General features: G+C 43.2%; 1 protein-coding gene across 2 annotated transcripts in view; it reads left to right on the top strand.

Annotated features, from left to right (window-relative positions):
* gpc1b (glypican 1b) overlaps window positions 1–16,166 on the top strand; it is a 108,886-nt gene that overhangs the window by 66,880 nt on the left and 25,840 nt on the right. The gene's annotated exons all lie outside the window — the stretch shown is intronic.

Below are 16,166 nucleotides of genomic sequence, written 5' to 3'. Positions count from 1 at the left end.
AATGACATCAAGCACTCTCAATTGAATCCTATCAGATTTAGGAAACAGGCCCTAAACTAGGATCAAAGAACAAGTCTGTATCGCCATCAACCGATAGCAAGCAGCAGCCGACTGTACTTCTAGCAGCTCATTGTGAGTTCTCATACACAGAAAACACTGCACTGTCATCCCAATAGAAATGACTTTGACATTTTGCAAGTACAATGCATGCATTTCTATGTTAAAGCTAGAATGCATTTGAGTATATGACTATATTTTGTGAAAATAGTGGACATACTGTGACATCATCCATTGGTTTGTGGTCTCCCATTTTGAAGCCTCGAGTATGGCATTTAAGCATTATTAATATGTAAAAAACTGAATTATATGAAAAATTCAACCCCATACAGTTGTCATGAGTTTGAAATTAGCTAGAGAGACCAGAACATGTTTATTTATTTGGACATTTTAAAATGGGTGTCTATGGGCATTGACTTGCTTTTGGAGCCAGCCTCAAGTGGCCATTCAAGGAACTGCAGTTTTTCTGCTTTGGCTTCATTTTTTAGGTTGCCACTTGGTTTGGTTTTAACTAGTTATTTGATACTATAACTTAGGGCTTTGACATCCTGATTGACAGCTGTAAGTGCCAGTTGGTGTGCTTGTGATCAGTGGCTCTGCTTATGATTGGCGGGAACTCACTACAGTTGAGATTGCTACTGCACAGACTTTGGCTCCAAGTGACACCACCAGCACAAGATGGCAGTGGCCAAATCCAGGATATTTTGGCTTCATTTTTGTACAGTATGACCAAGTGGAGACATGTTGTCCAGTCATTGAAGTGTGTGATAAGAGCAGCTTTCTCGCGCAAGGCATTTGATCTGGTCTGCTTGTAAATGCTGCCGTGAGAACACGAACCAACTCTAGGCAATTATGCAACAAAATTAGTCCCTGCTTTGGACCAAAGCAAGACAACTCTAGGTCTGAAAGCACCTGAAGTCCACACATGGGATGGACAACATATAAGGAACACCTTTAAGTATAACGCAATATAATTTAGCAGCACCACAAACTACAGCTTCGAAAATGACCTTAGTTGAATCAACTGTAGGGTCTAACATTTGAAGCTGAGACTTGTTGCAGACTGTCACATTTTGACCGCATTAGTTTCAGTTAGGTGTTCCCTCATAAACCAGCAGCTGATTGTTTTCAACCAAATTTAGCCCAGTGTTCTTTTCTTTCACCTCCAAATCACTAAACCCATGCATACTGGGATTGGACACTAGTGGCACATTCTACATCTGTGTTGCAATATCCCTACAATTAAGCAACAGATTTGATTCACTCCCACCTCCCGCCGCCCACCTTCTAATTTCCTGCTTTCAGGGTCACCTCTGATGATGTCATGAGAGACAAGGACATCTGCTCCCATTGTGGTACTTGATTGGCTCATTTTATCTGCATGCAAATCACGTCGGTGGGGACCTGGAGTACACTGGCCTAATTATGCCAAACACATTACTCACTAGGAGCGATGGCGCCTTGGAAGGATAAAATGAGAGAGAGAGAAAACAAGACGTAGAGGAGAAGAAAGAGGAATGCAGTGTTAGAAAGGATGGCATTGGGGCAAGCAGTGGAAAGTAAGATGAGATAGAGGGAAAAAGAGAACAAAATGATAGTGGGGGTACGGAATGGTATGGAGTTTGGGGAGGAAACAAGCGAGGGAAAACAGCTGAAAAAGAGAACCAGATGGACAGAAAAAGAAACAGGCATGGGTAAATGATGCATAATGCCAGCCAGGGAAAGTCAGAAGAGAGAAAGTGGAATAAAAGCTTCCACAGAGCGCCTGTTGATAAATGATATGCATTATGTGATGTGTCGGCTTGTTTAATATAAGGGACCTTTTAATAGCATCTAAATGCTGGCTAAGGGGCTTGCAGTGCTCCCGGGGCACAGTATGTGTGTGATAAGTGTTGTTATTGATGGAGAGTCAGACTGACACATAAACAGTCTAATGGCTCCCATATCATCATTTGTGCATTCAGTGTGCCCAGGACAGCAGTGTGTGTTTGTGCCTGTTTTTTTTTCTTCATTGTCCTTGCACAGGTGGGGGGACTAACAAAGGGAAAGGCTGAGGATTGTGGGTACTCGAGGATGCGGGGGTGGTTCTGGTAGGAAAAGTAGAGATCACAAAACCATCTGGTGCTTGCTGGAGAGGCAATGGGTGGGATACAGAGTAGCCTTGCGGTGCCAGAAATATTACAGCTCTTTGTCTCTCAATCTGCTGGTCTGCCTTTCTTTCCTTCTCTTGAAGATCACCCCAATTACCTCAAACATAGAGGATATATTTTGGGCTGTGTTGAGCTGTTTGCTCGGCAGTTCGTTTCTTAACTGGATATCTCAGAATCTTATTGACATACTCCAGGAGAACTAAAGTAGTTAGGCGTATGGTTCATTTATTTCGTGTTTTGCGAAGGGTTGGCTACCAAACTCAGTACTTGTAAAGGCACTGACCAAATTATGTCAGAACTACCAAGCATAGTTTCACGTCAAATCCATCTGTGCCAAAGTTCAGTACCTGAAAGCACATCTTGGTGAGAACGCCAGGCTTTAAACAAGAGGCAGAAGTGTCGCAAAGCGCCCCTAAGCCTAGAAGCCAGTCATGGAGCTCCGAGGTTGGCATGGAGCTCCGCTGAGCTGCCAGGTTCAACTTCAGACAGGAGGCAGAAGCACCCAAAGCCAGGGAGCTGGCCATGTAGCCCCAAAACCACTCCATCGGCTGCTCTGTTGGCCGCTCCATTGGCCACTCCATCGGTCTCCCAGCAAGCCAAAACTGTCACTTCAGTGCCGATCTGCCTTGTTAGTTCCAGCGTCTGGTCTATTTTCTTTTCTATATTATTCAAGTAATAGCCAAGTATCACTGCTAGATGAACAGACGCATAGACACACATCCACACACACAAGCAGACAGACAGAGACAGAAGGTTAGATCTATGTGTGATTAGAAGTGACCAGAGGAGCAGAATTGCCTTTTAGTCCACTGTGTCACCCCTGCAGCTTGCTCAAAAATTACATTTTTGTTATTACAGAGAGAGTAAAGCACTAAAGAAGAGATATGTTGGGCACCAATCCTGAATTACAGGTAGTCTGTATTGATTCCAATATGAACAATACCCAACCCTGGTTTTTCTTGTAAATTGTACCATCATAGCATTTATTCTGACACACCTTACATTTGATTTAATTAAAAAAATGTAACCAGAGGAGCTACTGGATATAGAAGCAGGATTCCTTGCTTGAAAACATAATGTATCCGTGTGGGCCATATCTGTTTTGGCTGGAAAAAAAAACTTCTTGAATGCATTATGAACTTTTAACCAAGTGCAGGTGACACTTGTGACGGTATTGAGCTTACAGGTGGCAACATGATGAATTCAAACGGCCGTAACTCCCAAATTAGTCCCGTGTTTAAGTCACAAGAATGTTGCACAATTTATTCTCGTACAAGCACCTAATATTCCCAGACAGGGGTTTGGATATTTCCCAAAAGTCATGGCAGCCACCAGCCAATCACCATGATTGTGTATTTTGATGCAGATCAGATCCAGATGCAGCTCAAAATGTTCCATCATTAAAACAACAAATTTAGAGCAGTTGTACATGCTTGGCTGTGGTGCCGTCTCTTACCAGCACTGAGCCTGGCAAAACAAGTCTGTTCTACCATGGTCTCTGGTCCTGGAATGATCTGCAAGCCAGACCCTGACTCACAACCCTTATCTCTTTAAATGATTTATAACTTACGGTAAAGGAAGTGGTCATGGCTAGCTGCAGCTGCATCAAACTCTGGACTACATAATGCTGCCTTCTTAACTGCATCTTATTATGTGATGTTTTTGACGTACCTATTATTGCTGTAATGATTTGTTGTTTGTTTTTATGCTGCTTTATCACCCTGTCTTGGCCGGGTCTCGCTTGCAAAAGAGGTCTTAATCTCAATGCGACTCCCTAGTTGAATTAAGGATATATGTATGTGCTTTCCGTGTACTTTCTAGTTCAGTTTTTTTTAATGTACAGATGGCACCTGACTGTCTCCTCTTAGCATATGCCTCATCTTTCACTCACTGTCTTTCTGCCGCTCCCCTCCCTGCCAAAGATCCATCCAGCTAATATGATCATTCAGCACTTGCCAAATGGACAAATAGAATTAAGGCTGTGAGATACTAAAGAGATATACAATTGTTGGTTTTGCAGTCCTGTTTTCCTGTCTCACTCCCTCTCATTCTTTCACTCATCTTCCTTTTCTATCCAGTCCTCCCATGTCAGTATCTGGCGCACTGCCAAATCTCACTTGATCCGCCATGTGTCATGAACTGGCTCACGGTTCAGACAAAGGAGGGAGAATACACAAAAGGCTGGAGGTCAAAAGTGAAGCAATTTATTGAATAACATTATTTACAAAACATATTAATGAGATTTGAGCAATCAGTAACATCAGTAAGTGCCAGGGTGAGTGGAAAATAGTGTATAAAGATCTTGGGGACTTATTATGCTTTGCCTAACTTTCTGTCATATACACTCACCGGCCTCTTTATTAGGTACACCTTGCTAGTACTGGGTTGGACCCCTTTTACCTTCAGAACTGCCTTAACTCTTCATGTCATAGATTCAACAAGGTGCTGGGAACATTCCTCAGAGATTTTGGTCCATATTGACATGATAGCATCACACAGTTGCTGCAGATTTGTCGGCTGCACGTCCATGATGAGAATCTCCTGTTCCACCACATCCCAAAGGTGCTCTATTGGACTGAGATCTGGTGACTGTGGAGGCCATTGGAGTACAGTGAACTCATTGTCATGTTCAAGAAACCAGTTTGAGATCATTTGAGCTTTGTGACATGGTGCGTTATCCTGCTGGAAGTAGCCATCAGAAGATGGGTACACTGTGGTCATAAAGGGATGGACACGGTCAGCAACAACACTCAGGTAGGCTGTGGTGTTTAAACCATGCTCAGTTGGTACTAAGGTGTGCCGAGAAAATATCCTCCACACCATTACACCACCAGCACCAGCCTGAACCGTTGATACAAGGCAGGATGGATCCATGTTTTCATGTTGTTTACACCAAATTCTGACCCTACCATCTGAATGTGGCAGCAGAAATCCAGACTCATCAGACCAGGCAACGTTTTTCCAATCTTCTATTGTCCAGTTTTGGTGAGCCTGTGTGAACTGTAGCCTCAGTTTCCTGTTGTTAGCTGACAGGAGTGGCACCTGGTGTGGTCTTCTGCTGCTGTAGCCCATCTGCTTCAAGGTTGGACGTGTTCTTAGTTCAGAGATAGTTTTCTGCAGACCTTGGTTGTAACAAGAGATTATTTCAGTCACTGTTGCCTTTCTATCATCTTGAACCAGTCTGGCCATTCTCCTCTGACCTCTGGCACCAACAAGACATTTGGCACTCTCTTTGTTGGACCATCCTCTGTAAACCCTAGAGATGGTTGTGTGTGAAAATCCCAGTAAATACTCAGACCAGCCCGTCTGGCACCAACAACCATGCCATGTTCAAGGTCATTTAAATCACCTTTCGGATTCTGATTCTGATGCTCGGTTTGAACTTCAGCAGGTCGTCTTGACCATGTCTACATTCCTAAATGAGTTGATGCCACGTGATTTGACTATAAATACACGTGAATGTAATCTCAGGCTTCAAGCAATTTTCAGTACTGTGTTTCCAATGTTGTCTTTCTGCTTTTTAGACAAGATGATGTCAGATAGTGATGAACTTACATATATGACCTGCTCCAGCCAAGCTAGTGCAATTTTTTGAATTACGGAGCCTACACTGCCGCATGAAGCTGCACGCTAAGGTCAGGGAAACATGTAGTCTTGGTTGATGATGTGGTTAATTTCTCCCCGAGTTAGGGTCATATTCCTGAAACATGTCAGCTTGTGTTTAGAAGTGAACATTGTTGATTTGTCATGGTAGAAAGTGCCACTATACCCTGTTACAGTCATTCATCCGGCTGCACTAATGTTGTAGACACACTAAGAGGTGGAAGACCCTGAAATGCTGACCAATCAGAGCAGACTGGGCTTTTTCAGAAGAGGGGACTATAGAGGCAGACGCTGAAACGGAGCATCTCAGACAGAGGGGGAACACAGGTGTTCAGCTCAGACAGCGTGAGGAAAATAATGTTTTTGATCATTCTAGCATGTAAACACGTTCTAGTAAAAACCTCAAACACCAGGATGAACCTGAAAATGAGCATAATAGGTCCCCTTGAACGATTCATGTCAGCATCAGTGTACCAGTATCTTCTTTCATTTTTCTTCTATTCCAGTGCGTGGGTTGTCATTTTCCTGCAAAAAAAACCCCCATGTAATTCAAACATTGAGCTTTTCCCAGAATTTGGATTGTATATTTTACAAAGTTTATTCACTCCTCCGGCACGGTCCCGAGTGCTTTGAAACATTTCCTGCACATGTAAGACAATGTTAACTGCCAATTGGAGGAAACAAACACCAAAATGAGTTTTCACGGGAGACCGGAGAGTTAGGTGAGAGCAGACGAAGTCGTTAAAGATTCAGCGATTTCTTGTCAGCCCGTGATTATTTAATCACCGATCCATTTTAGCTCAGATTATTCAATCAGCTGCTGTGAGTTGCAACTTTATTAGACCGCGGCAAATGTTGCCAGATCCGCTAAGCCTTCTGTATGAGAACCCTGAATCTGGATTATCCTGGAATGAGTAGCACAAGCCTCGGCCAATTAATACCTCTGTGTGAGAAAGTAACTCGGGATCAGTTCAAGCCCTCAGCGAGAGTGATTGGCAGCCGAAGGAACATCAGCGCTACCTCTGTGTTACACAGAATCTCTTGTCAATAACACAACTTGACACAGGAGACAGAGAGAGGAGGGGGATGACTGAAGATTGAGAGACACCAGAGAGACAGAGGAGGTGGAGGCTGCACTGTATTGATTGATATGAGACCAAGAGGATGTAGAAGAGGATAAAATACTTGAGAATAATTTTATGGTATATGAGGGTTTGTGTGCACACTAAAAAGTGTGTGTGCGAGTGTGTTTAATCAGGTTTAGAAGCAGTGGGATAAGTGAACGTAGCAATAGAGTTAAAATAAGCCTCTGACATGTCAAGGTGGCCTGGATGTGAAGCTCAGAGTGATTACAAATGAAATCATTAACTCCCCTCTCACTGCAGGAAGAGAGTCATTAAGACACACATGCTTGACTTAGCTTGTTCTAAGTGTGTGTGTGTGTGTAGGTGTGGGTGTACAGTGTGTGTGTTAGACAGAGGAGAAAGAATGAAAGGCAGAATGTGTTGGAGGTAGAAGGTGGCGAGAGGTTTTCCCAATCTACTGTCACATTAAAGAAAAACATCTGCTTTTAATTATGAGAGTACACAGTCAGTGTGGTTGGTCTCTGTGATACAGCTGAGCAAACAGTTGGAGTATTATCATGATATCAAAAAGGATGCTGTCCAATATGCAACACAATACTGCAAATCAGGTGAAAAATCACATAGAAAACATTCAAACTAGCATCATATCAGTAGCTCATTTAGCTTGTTTTTAAATGTAGCCTGCTTGAAATCATTAATTTGGACAACTGAACTTTCTGGAAGGATGTTATGATAAGCTCATAGGGTCACAATATGATTCCGCTCAAACCATAGACTGTATATAGATAATAGCCGTAGCCACTGTAATGTCACCCATTGGTTTGTAGACTTCTTTTTTGAATTTCTGCCTCAGATTTGGCCTTTTGGCCGTCGCCATCTTGTTTTTTGGAGCCAGAAGGAACCATATTTGGACAAGAGGGTGGAGCGGTTGAGGTGCTGTTGGTGGATCTGACTCTTAAGCTTTGGTGACACCTCACAGAGCAGGTCCATCCTTAACTTTGCGTAACTTTAAGCCTTAACAAAATTTTACAGGTGAGTTATCTAAAAATTCACCTCCTGTACTAACCCCGTCTCACTCCAAAGTTGTCAAAATCTGGTGCTTGAGTACTGATTTGCGGCATCAGTCAGTGATGAAAAAGTCGTCCTTTAATGTTAGCATGATACGCGACCGGTCACCGTTATAGTTTAACAGTGCTCGGCAAGACAAGAACGAAAGTTAAGGTAGCGAAAGTCCGAGTAGGGCGGCTGGGAGTGGTGGTGGATTGGTCCAACAAACACCAACCTCACCCAGGAGAGTGGTGTTTGTGTCCCGTAAGATTCTAAAGCCAAACCCTGTTCTTTTTTCTTGCGTTGTTGTACTGACGTAGTGCATTTATTTTGAAAGACACTGTTTGTTAACATTAAATTTCCTGTGAAAGCGATGTGTATTTTCAAAGAAGACAATGCATGTAACAGACAGAACTTGACACGGTGTCCCAGAACGTCAACAACAAATTCACGTTGTATCTGGATGTGGAAGGTCCATGACCAAACGTCAATATGTGACGAGGTCAAAGTAAGAATGTGTTGCCTGTACAGTTGTTGAACGGAGGAATTAGCTGTAGAGACTAAATCTGTTTTTTATTCCATGCTGTAAACATGTTTATTTTTGCTGTAAAGTTAGGCATTTTAACATGGGTGTCTATTGGCATTGACTCACTTTTGGAGCCAGCCTCAAGTGGCCATTCAAGGAACTGCAGTTTTTAGTACTTCCGCATTGGCTTCATTTGTCAGCCTTGGAGGTTGCCACTTGGTTTGGTCATAACTAGTTATGTGATACTATAAATAGGGGTTTTGACATCCTGGATGACAGCCGCGTGTGCCAGTGGGTATGCTCACGTTCAGTGGTACTGCTTGCGATTGGTCACATGGTGGGAACTTGGTACCGTGGACATCACTACCGCGCAGACTCAGGCTTTTCTTTGTTCTAGGCTGTAAACATGTTCATTTCTGGTGTAGAGTTGGACATTTTATAATGGGTGCCTATGGGTAATGACTTGCTTTTGGAGCCAGCCTCTAGTGGCCATTTGAGGAACTGCAGTGTTTGGCACTTCCATGTTGGCGTCATTTTTTAGCCCCAGATGTTGCTGCTGGGCTTAAACTTAAAACAAGACAATATACAAATCAACTAATTGAAATCACTCCTAATAAGGGTTAGTTGTAATTTTAAAGTCATCTATTTAGGAGGGATAAAATGTCCTCATGACTGCCACACTAATAAGTAAAACTATCCAACTATCCCAACTGTAGTTTGTCCCCTCTTTGTCCCCTCCACACCCAGTGTGCTGGGATGTAAGCCATTAGGCACCCTCTCCCATCACTCCTTCCCTGGAGAGCAGACGCTGGGGGAGAGGAGGTGGAGGTTAGGCTTTATGGGATGATAGAAGATTGAGGGAGAGAGTAAAAGGAAGCAGGGGTGAGAGAAGGGATGAGCTTGTAGCTCTCTGTTTCACACAGACACAAACAGATGAAGAATGGGAAAGGTCATCGCCACACACAAAAGCACATACGCACATGTGCACGGGGGGCTTTGTGTCATACTAATGATGATCATTATTCACTTGAGCTGAAGGGCAGAGGAGAACCGGACAGCATGATGCCATTTACTGAGATCTGCCCTCCACATGTGGTGATCCCAGAGAACTTAAAAACATGCCCCGACCACATAAAGACTGTAACCAGGAATGTGGATAAATCGTTTAATGGAGAAAAAACTTCACTCCATTACCTGAAAGAAACTATTTCTGCTGAAACTCATTTCGCTTAGCCAGACTTAAGGGTTTTTTTTACAGTATGGCTGACAGTATGCAGCAGGAATGAATTCTAATGGGGATTAAAAGCAAAGCTGCACCTGTCACAGCAGCTCCCCGTCTGTCTATCTGACTGCCACTGTGTACTCTGCATAGTGTGTGTGCGTGTTTATGTGACGGTCTGTGATCCTCGTGTGTCTGTGTGTGCATGTGAGTGTGCTGTCACTTTGAAGTCTCTGCTCACGTGTGTGTGTGTGTGTGTGTGTGTGTGTGTGTGTGTGTGTGTGCGCGTGTGCTTTTCTGCTGACTCCTGGAAGTTTGTTTTTGTGTGTTGGCTTGCACAAATGCCTGTGTGATTGACATAGATGCAGTTCTCTTGGTACTTTCAGGCTGGCCGAGAGCAGTGTCTCCACATAGTTTGAGTGACAGGAGGTCAGGGAACAGGGGAATGATGTGTCATCCAGCCAGGAAGTCATGCTACTAAGCAAACACAGACATACGGCTGCTGCTTGTCAGAAGCATTTATCTCACCAAGCATTATAATCTAAGAAATTATTTACGTCACACACGAGGACATAGGCTACACACCATTCATTATGTTGCCATTTGCTCTGCACTCTGAGGCCTACAGCTATAATGAGGAACTTAGCAAATCATTTGCATCAGCATTTTCTGCCGTTAGAAAATGCACTTGTTTTTTTATACCCTCATTTATTTCTAAAGAATATATCAAACACATTTTAGTGCTTCCTCACCATCCTTGTCATCTCACAGTAAGCCTTAAAATCAAATAATTACCTTGTGTGGTTTGTTTCTTTCAGCGTGTCCAAGGGACAGTTCACCCAGAAATCCTACATATACACTTTACATCACACCTGTAGTGATGTTTATGGTGTGATTTGCCGAGTGTTGGAGATATCGACCATCTTCAAATATAATGGAACAAGGTGGCACTCAGCTTGTGGTGCTCAAGGGGCCAAAAAATACAATTGAAAAACTCAACAGCAATGTCTCTTTTCAGAAACCATGACCTAGTTACTCAAGATAATCCACAGACCTTGTTGTGAGTGTGTGTAGGAACTATTTTCTTTCTACCGAACCACACCCAACTGTATCACCATGCAGAAGGAAGTGTGCATCTACTCATGGACAAGAGGTTTGTGCTCATGGCAGTGCGATATGTAAACATTACTGGTGTCCTCCTCCTCTTGAGCTGTACAGTGGTGGAAAAAAGTTTTCGGACACCCCATGCATTTGTGAAATATTGCATTAAGAATCACTCTTAGGTCTTCAAGTGCAATTTCTTTTAGTACAGTCACAGCCAAAATACTAAATAAATCCTAAAAAAGCCATTAAAAACTTAAAATTGATTGGTTCCATAAAAATACATAAGAAATTTTGAGTATTGGGTCATTTTGGTACCAGTGATGAAGGGCGTTCTTTTTATTAAAAGACACCATTTTTGTTGCCAAGCTTCGTGTCTACATAAAGCCAGCACATTTGAAAGTTCTTCAGACACAAAAATGGCTAAAACAAGGAACCTAATGCAGGAAACATGCCTGAAGATAAAGATTCTCAGCCAGGAAGGGTACAGCTGCCGCCAGATAGCCAGGAAGTGCAGATGCAGTCCTTCAGCAGTTGGATACACTCTGCAGAAATACAGACGAACCAACAGCTTGGAAGACAAACCAAGATCTGGGCGTCCAAGGGTTTCTTCAGCAAGAAATGACCGCATCCTGATCCGCATGTGCAGGCAAAACCGCCGAATGACATCACAGGAGCTTCAGCAGCAGTGGTCAAACCAAACTGGTGTCCAGTGTTCCACCCGCACTGTACGTGGCCGACTTTTAGATCATGGCTTAAGGTCCTACAAGGCTATCAAGAAGCCCCTGATCAATGAGAGACAGAGGTTAGCCCGGCGTCGTTGGGCCCAGGCACAAGAACTGGACAGCCAGGAACTGGAAGAAGATTTTGTGGTCAGATGAGTCCAGTTTCCAGCTTTATCTTCCTCCTACTAGTGAGGGTACGCAGAAGGCCAGGCGAAGCATTATCTCCAGCGTCTACAGTACCTACTGTCAAGCATGGCAGAGGCAGTATCATGGTTTGGGGATGCATGAGTGCTGCTGGTGTTGGTCATCTCACTGTCTGTGATGGCACATTGAACTCTACCAAGTATTGTACCATTCTCGAAACCCACATGCTCCCTTCTGCGCGTGCACTGTTCCATTGAGGTAAAAACTGGATGTTTCAACAAGATAATGCCCCTTGCCACACATCCAAGGCCAGTAGAACTTGGCTGCAGGAGCACAGTATCCAGGTCTTAGAGTGGCCAGCTCAATCCCCGGACATGAGCCTCATTGAAAATTTGTGGTGGATTATCAAAAGGTCTGTTTCAAAGCATAAACCAAAGAATTTAAAAGAATTAAAAGCAGTAATTCAAGAAGAATGGGACAAGATTACCCCTCAACAGTGTGAAAGGCTCGTGGGGAACATGCCAGCCAGGATTAGAGCTCTACTACGTGCCAATGGCAGGACTACTAAATATTAATTTGATGATGTGATGGTTTATTTATTTTTTGTTCAGTTTTGAACACATTCTCTGTTATTTGTTGACTTTGATACCGACAATGTTGAGAACTGACATATTGAAACTGTCAAGAATTTAGTTTTGTTAGTTTTTCTTGTAAACAATAAACAAAAAAATATAATTTGTATTTGTTTGTATCTGTCTAATGCAGCCACACCTTTTGAAACACAAAAAAGATTTTTCCACAAATATTTCATGATAATATTTGAGATTGTGTAAAATTTTAAGGGTGTCTGAAAACTTTTTTCCACCACTGTAGCTCAGTAATGCCAGGTAAGATAGCAGTAGCTGCACTCTTCCTTCTGCACCGTGATACAGTTGGTGGGTGTGGTTCAGTAGAAAGAAAATAGTTCCTACGTGAAACTGCTCACAACAAGGTCTGTGGATTATCTTGAGTAACCAGGTCATGATTTCTGGAAAGAGGCATTGATGTTGAGTTTTTCAAATGTATTTTTTTGGCACTTTGAGCACCACAAGCTGAGTGCCATCTAGTTCCATTATATTTGAAGATATCTCTATGGACGATATCCCCAACACTCGGCAGCTCACATTTAGTGAAACAATTAAACTGCCACGTATTATAAAAATACAATTTTATACTTGTTAAACTTTTGTTTCTGTCACACCAGTGAGGCAGAGCAGGCACAAGTTTTCAGCACAATACAGCAAAATCCCAAAAAACAGGTTCTTAGAGATAGCCATCCTCTGTTGCATTTTTGAACCCTTGACAAGCACACATTTCTACCCACAGCTCATTGTACATGTTTTGACATGAGTGTGCATCAAAAGCATGTGACTGACAACATTACTAAAACTGTGGTTTAGAAATAATGCACACTGACATTGTTCTGGGATCGAACCCAAGTGGGGGAAACGTCAAAGGCCAACTGGCTGTGCTATCGAACAGGACTGTGTTTATAGGAGAAGGAGCACGACCTTGTGTGTCATGGTGTGGACCTTTTCAAACCAGAACAAAGATATAACTTGATGAGTGGCCTTTGATGTTTTCAAGGTGACTTCCATTTTCCTGATACACTGTAAGCCTTAGGAAGCATTCACTGAGCAAAGAATGACCATAAAATGCAGCAAAAGCAGGAATAGAAAATGATGTATGTCTCAAGGGTGGTTGTCTGCTTGTGGAATTAATAATGAGTCTTCACTGGAGCACATTTCTGTTAACATTCAGTCCTAAATACATCTTTTCAAATCAACAGCTCCGATGAGAGTAGACCTTTTAGCTCCGAGTCTGTGAAAATGCCAGAAGAAAGCAGCAAATAACAGCAGCGGTGAAGCAGGCCGGCTGGTGTTTATCAATGAGTGGGAAAGCAGAACAGAGATACAGTATCCAACAAGGCCAGTGCTTAGATAATGCCACGCAGATGGGTCAGGATGAGCTTAGCATATTAAAATGTTACGTAACACCAAGTGCTGTGATTGTCTTCAGGCCCTGCGAATGTGGGTGTTGGAGTTTTGCTACTGTATAACTTAACTTGGTTTTTCCATATGTTGTCATCAGGGAAACTGTTAGAAGGCAGGGTGTGTTTTTATTTTGTTTAAATATTCTGGAGTGTGTGTGCGAGGTGAATGTTTGTGTTTGTGATGATGTTTTTAAAAACAGCTTCGTTAGGGGAATAAGCTAACTCCAGGCGGGGTGTCCCCTGTGGAGGCCGCAACCTCCGCTTTTCTCGTCTCCTCCCGATCTGGGGTGGTGGCAGGCAGAGATAAGACACCTACAAAGTAAACACTGCTGCAGACTGCAGCTTCCCCATCTCCCTGACACACAAACTCAAATGCATACGCACACAGACAAACAGATAAATACACACACACATGCACCAGGTTTGAACCCATTGTGTTCGTGGAGATGCAGAGCAAATGTTGGGCCTGAATGGATGGATGGTTCGGGGACAGTGTTGTGCTGAAGCTTCTGCTGCCACACACCTGGCAGAGCAGGGGTCTCATTTATGAACACTGTTCACACACAAGATGGATGTAAAAATCTCTTGCCGGCTGGGATTCATGAAAACAGATTTGATATGTGAATGTACGCACCTTGACGGAAACTCACCCATGACCCATTCTTAACTACACCTGTCCAGTCTCATGCAGTCCAATAAAACAATTTGGCTGGAGTGCAGGACTTTGACAAATCAATGAATGTCCATTGCTTTTAAGGCCTCGCCAATGAGTTCACACAATCCTGATTAAGCCTCTGGCCGCAAGGGAAATCTCCACGTATCTAGTAGTATACCTGAATTGTTGCATCTGCGGCGACTTTCCTGCACTGGCGCATTGCAATTGATGCTTTTTATGTCAATCAGCCAGAGCTTAAGTGAGCAGCAGCTAAGAGTATGGCAGAAGCTATGGTGTAAAATCCTAAGAAGCGTTAACAGAAAGTTTCTGGAGTGAATTCAACAGATAAAAAGAAGAAATGCTATTCATCAGAAGAATGAAAGTCAAAGAAAGAAAGCAAATGACACTTCGGACTAACACGGACAACACTGATATAGTCTTTCCTTGTTAGACAGTAGTGGAAATAGTGAAGGGACAAAGGGAAGACATGGCGTTGAGCCTGATTTCTAACAGGGTGCTTGACACTTTTCCATGAGTTTTGCTTGACAGGAATTAAACAGCCCATGTTGTTTTCAATTTATGCTTCAGCGAAAGGTTTTATCGAATCCTGCGGCGGGGGAGCCCTTCAGTACTGAGTTTGCATGTTCTCTCTGTGTCAGCATGCATGGGTTTTCCGCGGGTATTCCAGCTTCCTTCCACAGTCCAAAGACATGCAGGTTAATTGGTGACTCTAAGTTGGCTGTAGCCATGAATGGTTGTCTGTCTCTCTGTCAGCCATGTGATGGTTTGGCGATCTGTGCAGGGTGTACACCACCTCTTGCCCAATGTCAGTTGGGATAGGCTCCAGCCCCCCCGCGACCCCTAACAGGATATGTGGTTACAGGAAATGAATGAATCACTACAAACAAAGCTGGTTTATTCCTGTGGAGCTGACATGAAAAATATTTTGTTTGTGTAAATGTCTGCTGTCAGTCAGCCTGGTGAAAGCAGTTTGACCGGCAGCCATCCTCTCAGCTTCGCAGGAGCTGCTGCGGACAGACGGCTGCTTCTGTGGACAGGTTGGCATCAGTGTGAATTAAAAACTACTATCACCACGGCAATGATAGTAACACTACCAATCACATTGCACAACACAATATAACGTTGTCCACAGCAGAAAGAAAATCTTGCAGAGCGACACATTTTTCTGTCCAAAATTCATCATGTCTGTCGAGCGCCCTACCATAGATCAAGCTTTACCACTCTTGGACAGGTTGCTACATTTCTGGCATGGATAGTTATCTCATCTGATGACTCCATTACAGGCCTTTTCTTTCCCTCTGCCCTTATTTGCTTATTTGCTATTTGGAAGACCTAAAGAGGGCTGCAGGTGAGGGAGATGCCACAAGCTCACCTGCAGGCATACGACATAAGCACGCTTTGACAGTGTGTAATTACTCTCGATGCCAGAGGGGGGAGACAAAAGTTCCACACTGCACGTTTAAGCATTAAATGTGTTTTTGTAGACCTTTTTTTTGTGAGACTGTAGTTATTAGTGGAGTTGTATCAGATTGCATTATATATAGAGACGTGTAATATCCTGTCGCCTCATGCCTCAAATGGTTTGGATGAAACATTAGTGCAGAGTTTGGGTTTGCAATCAGCGTTCCTGTATTTGTTCGTGTTTTGGTTTGCTCTTGTCCCAGTCAGACTTCATCATTTTTATACTTTTTTTTCCTCTCCAAGACTGACAGTCTGCCTTCCTGCCTTCCTCTGTCTGCCTGCCTCTGTCTATATCTGTAAATCCTCACTCGGAGCAGTATATACTGCACCCTGAAGCGCT

This window comes from Epinephelus lanceolatus, chromosome 12 (assembly GCF_041903045.1).
Source record: "Epinephelus lanceolatus isolate andai-2023 chromosome 12, ASM4190304v1, whole genome shotgun sequence".
In the NCBI taxonomy this organism is placed as follows: domain Eukaryota; kingdom Metazoa; phylum Chordata; class Actinopteri; order Perciformes; family Serranidae; genus Epinephelus; species Epinephelus lanceolatus.
The sequence above is the reverse complement of the archived record's forward strand: the minus strand, read 5'-3'. Positions and strand labels throughout refer to the sequence as shown.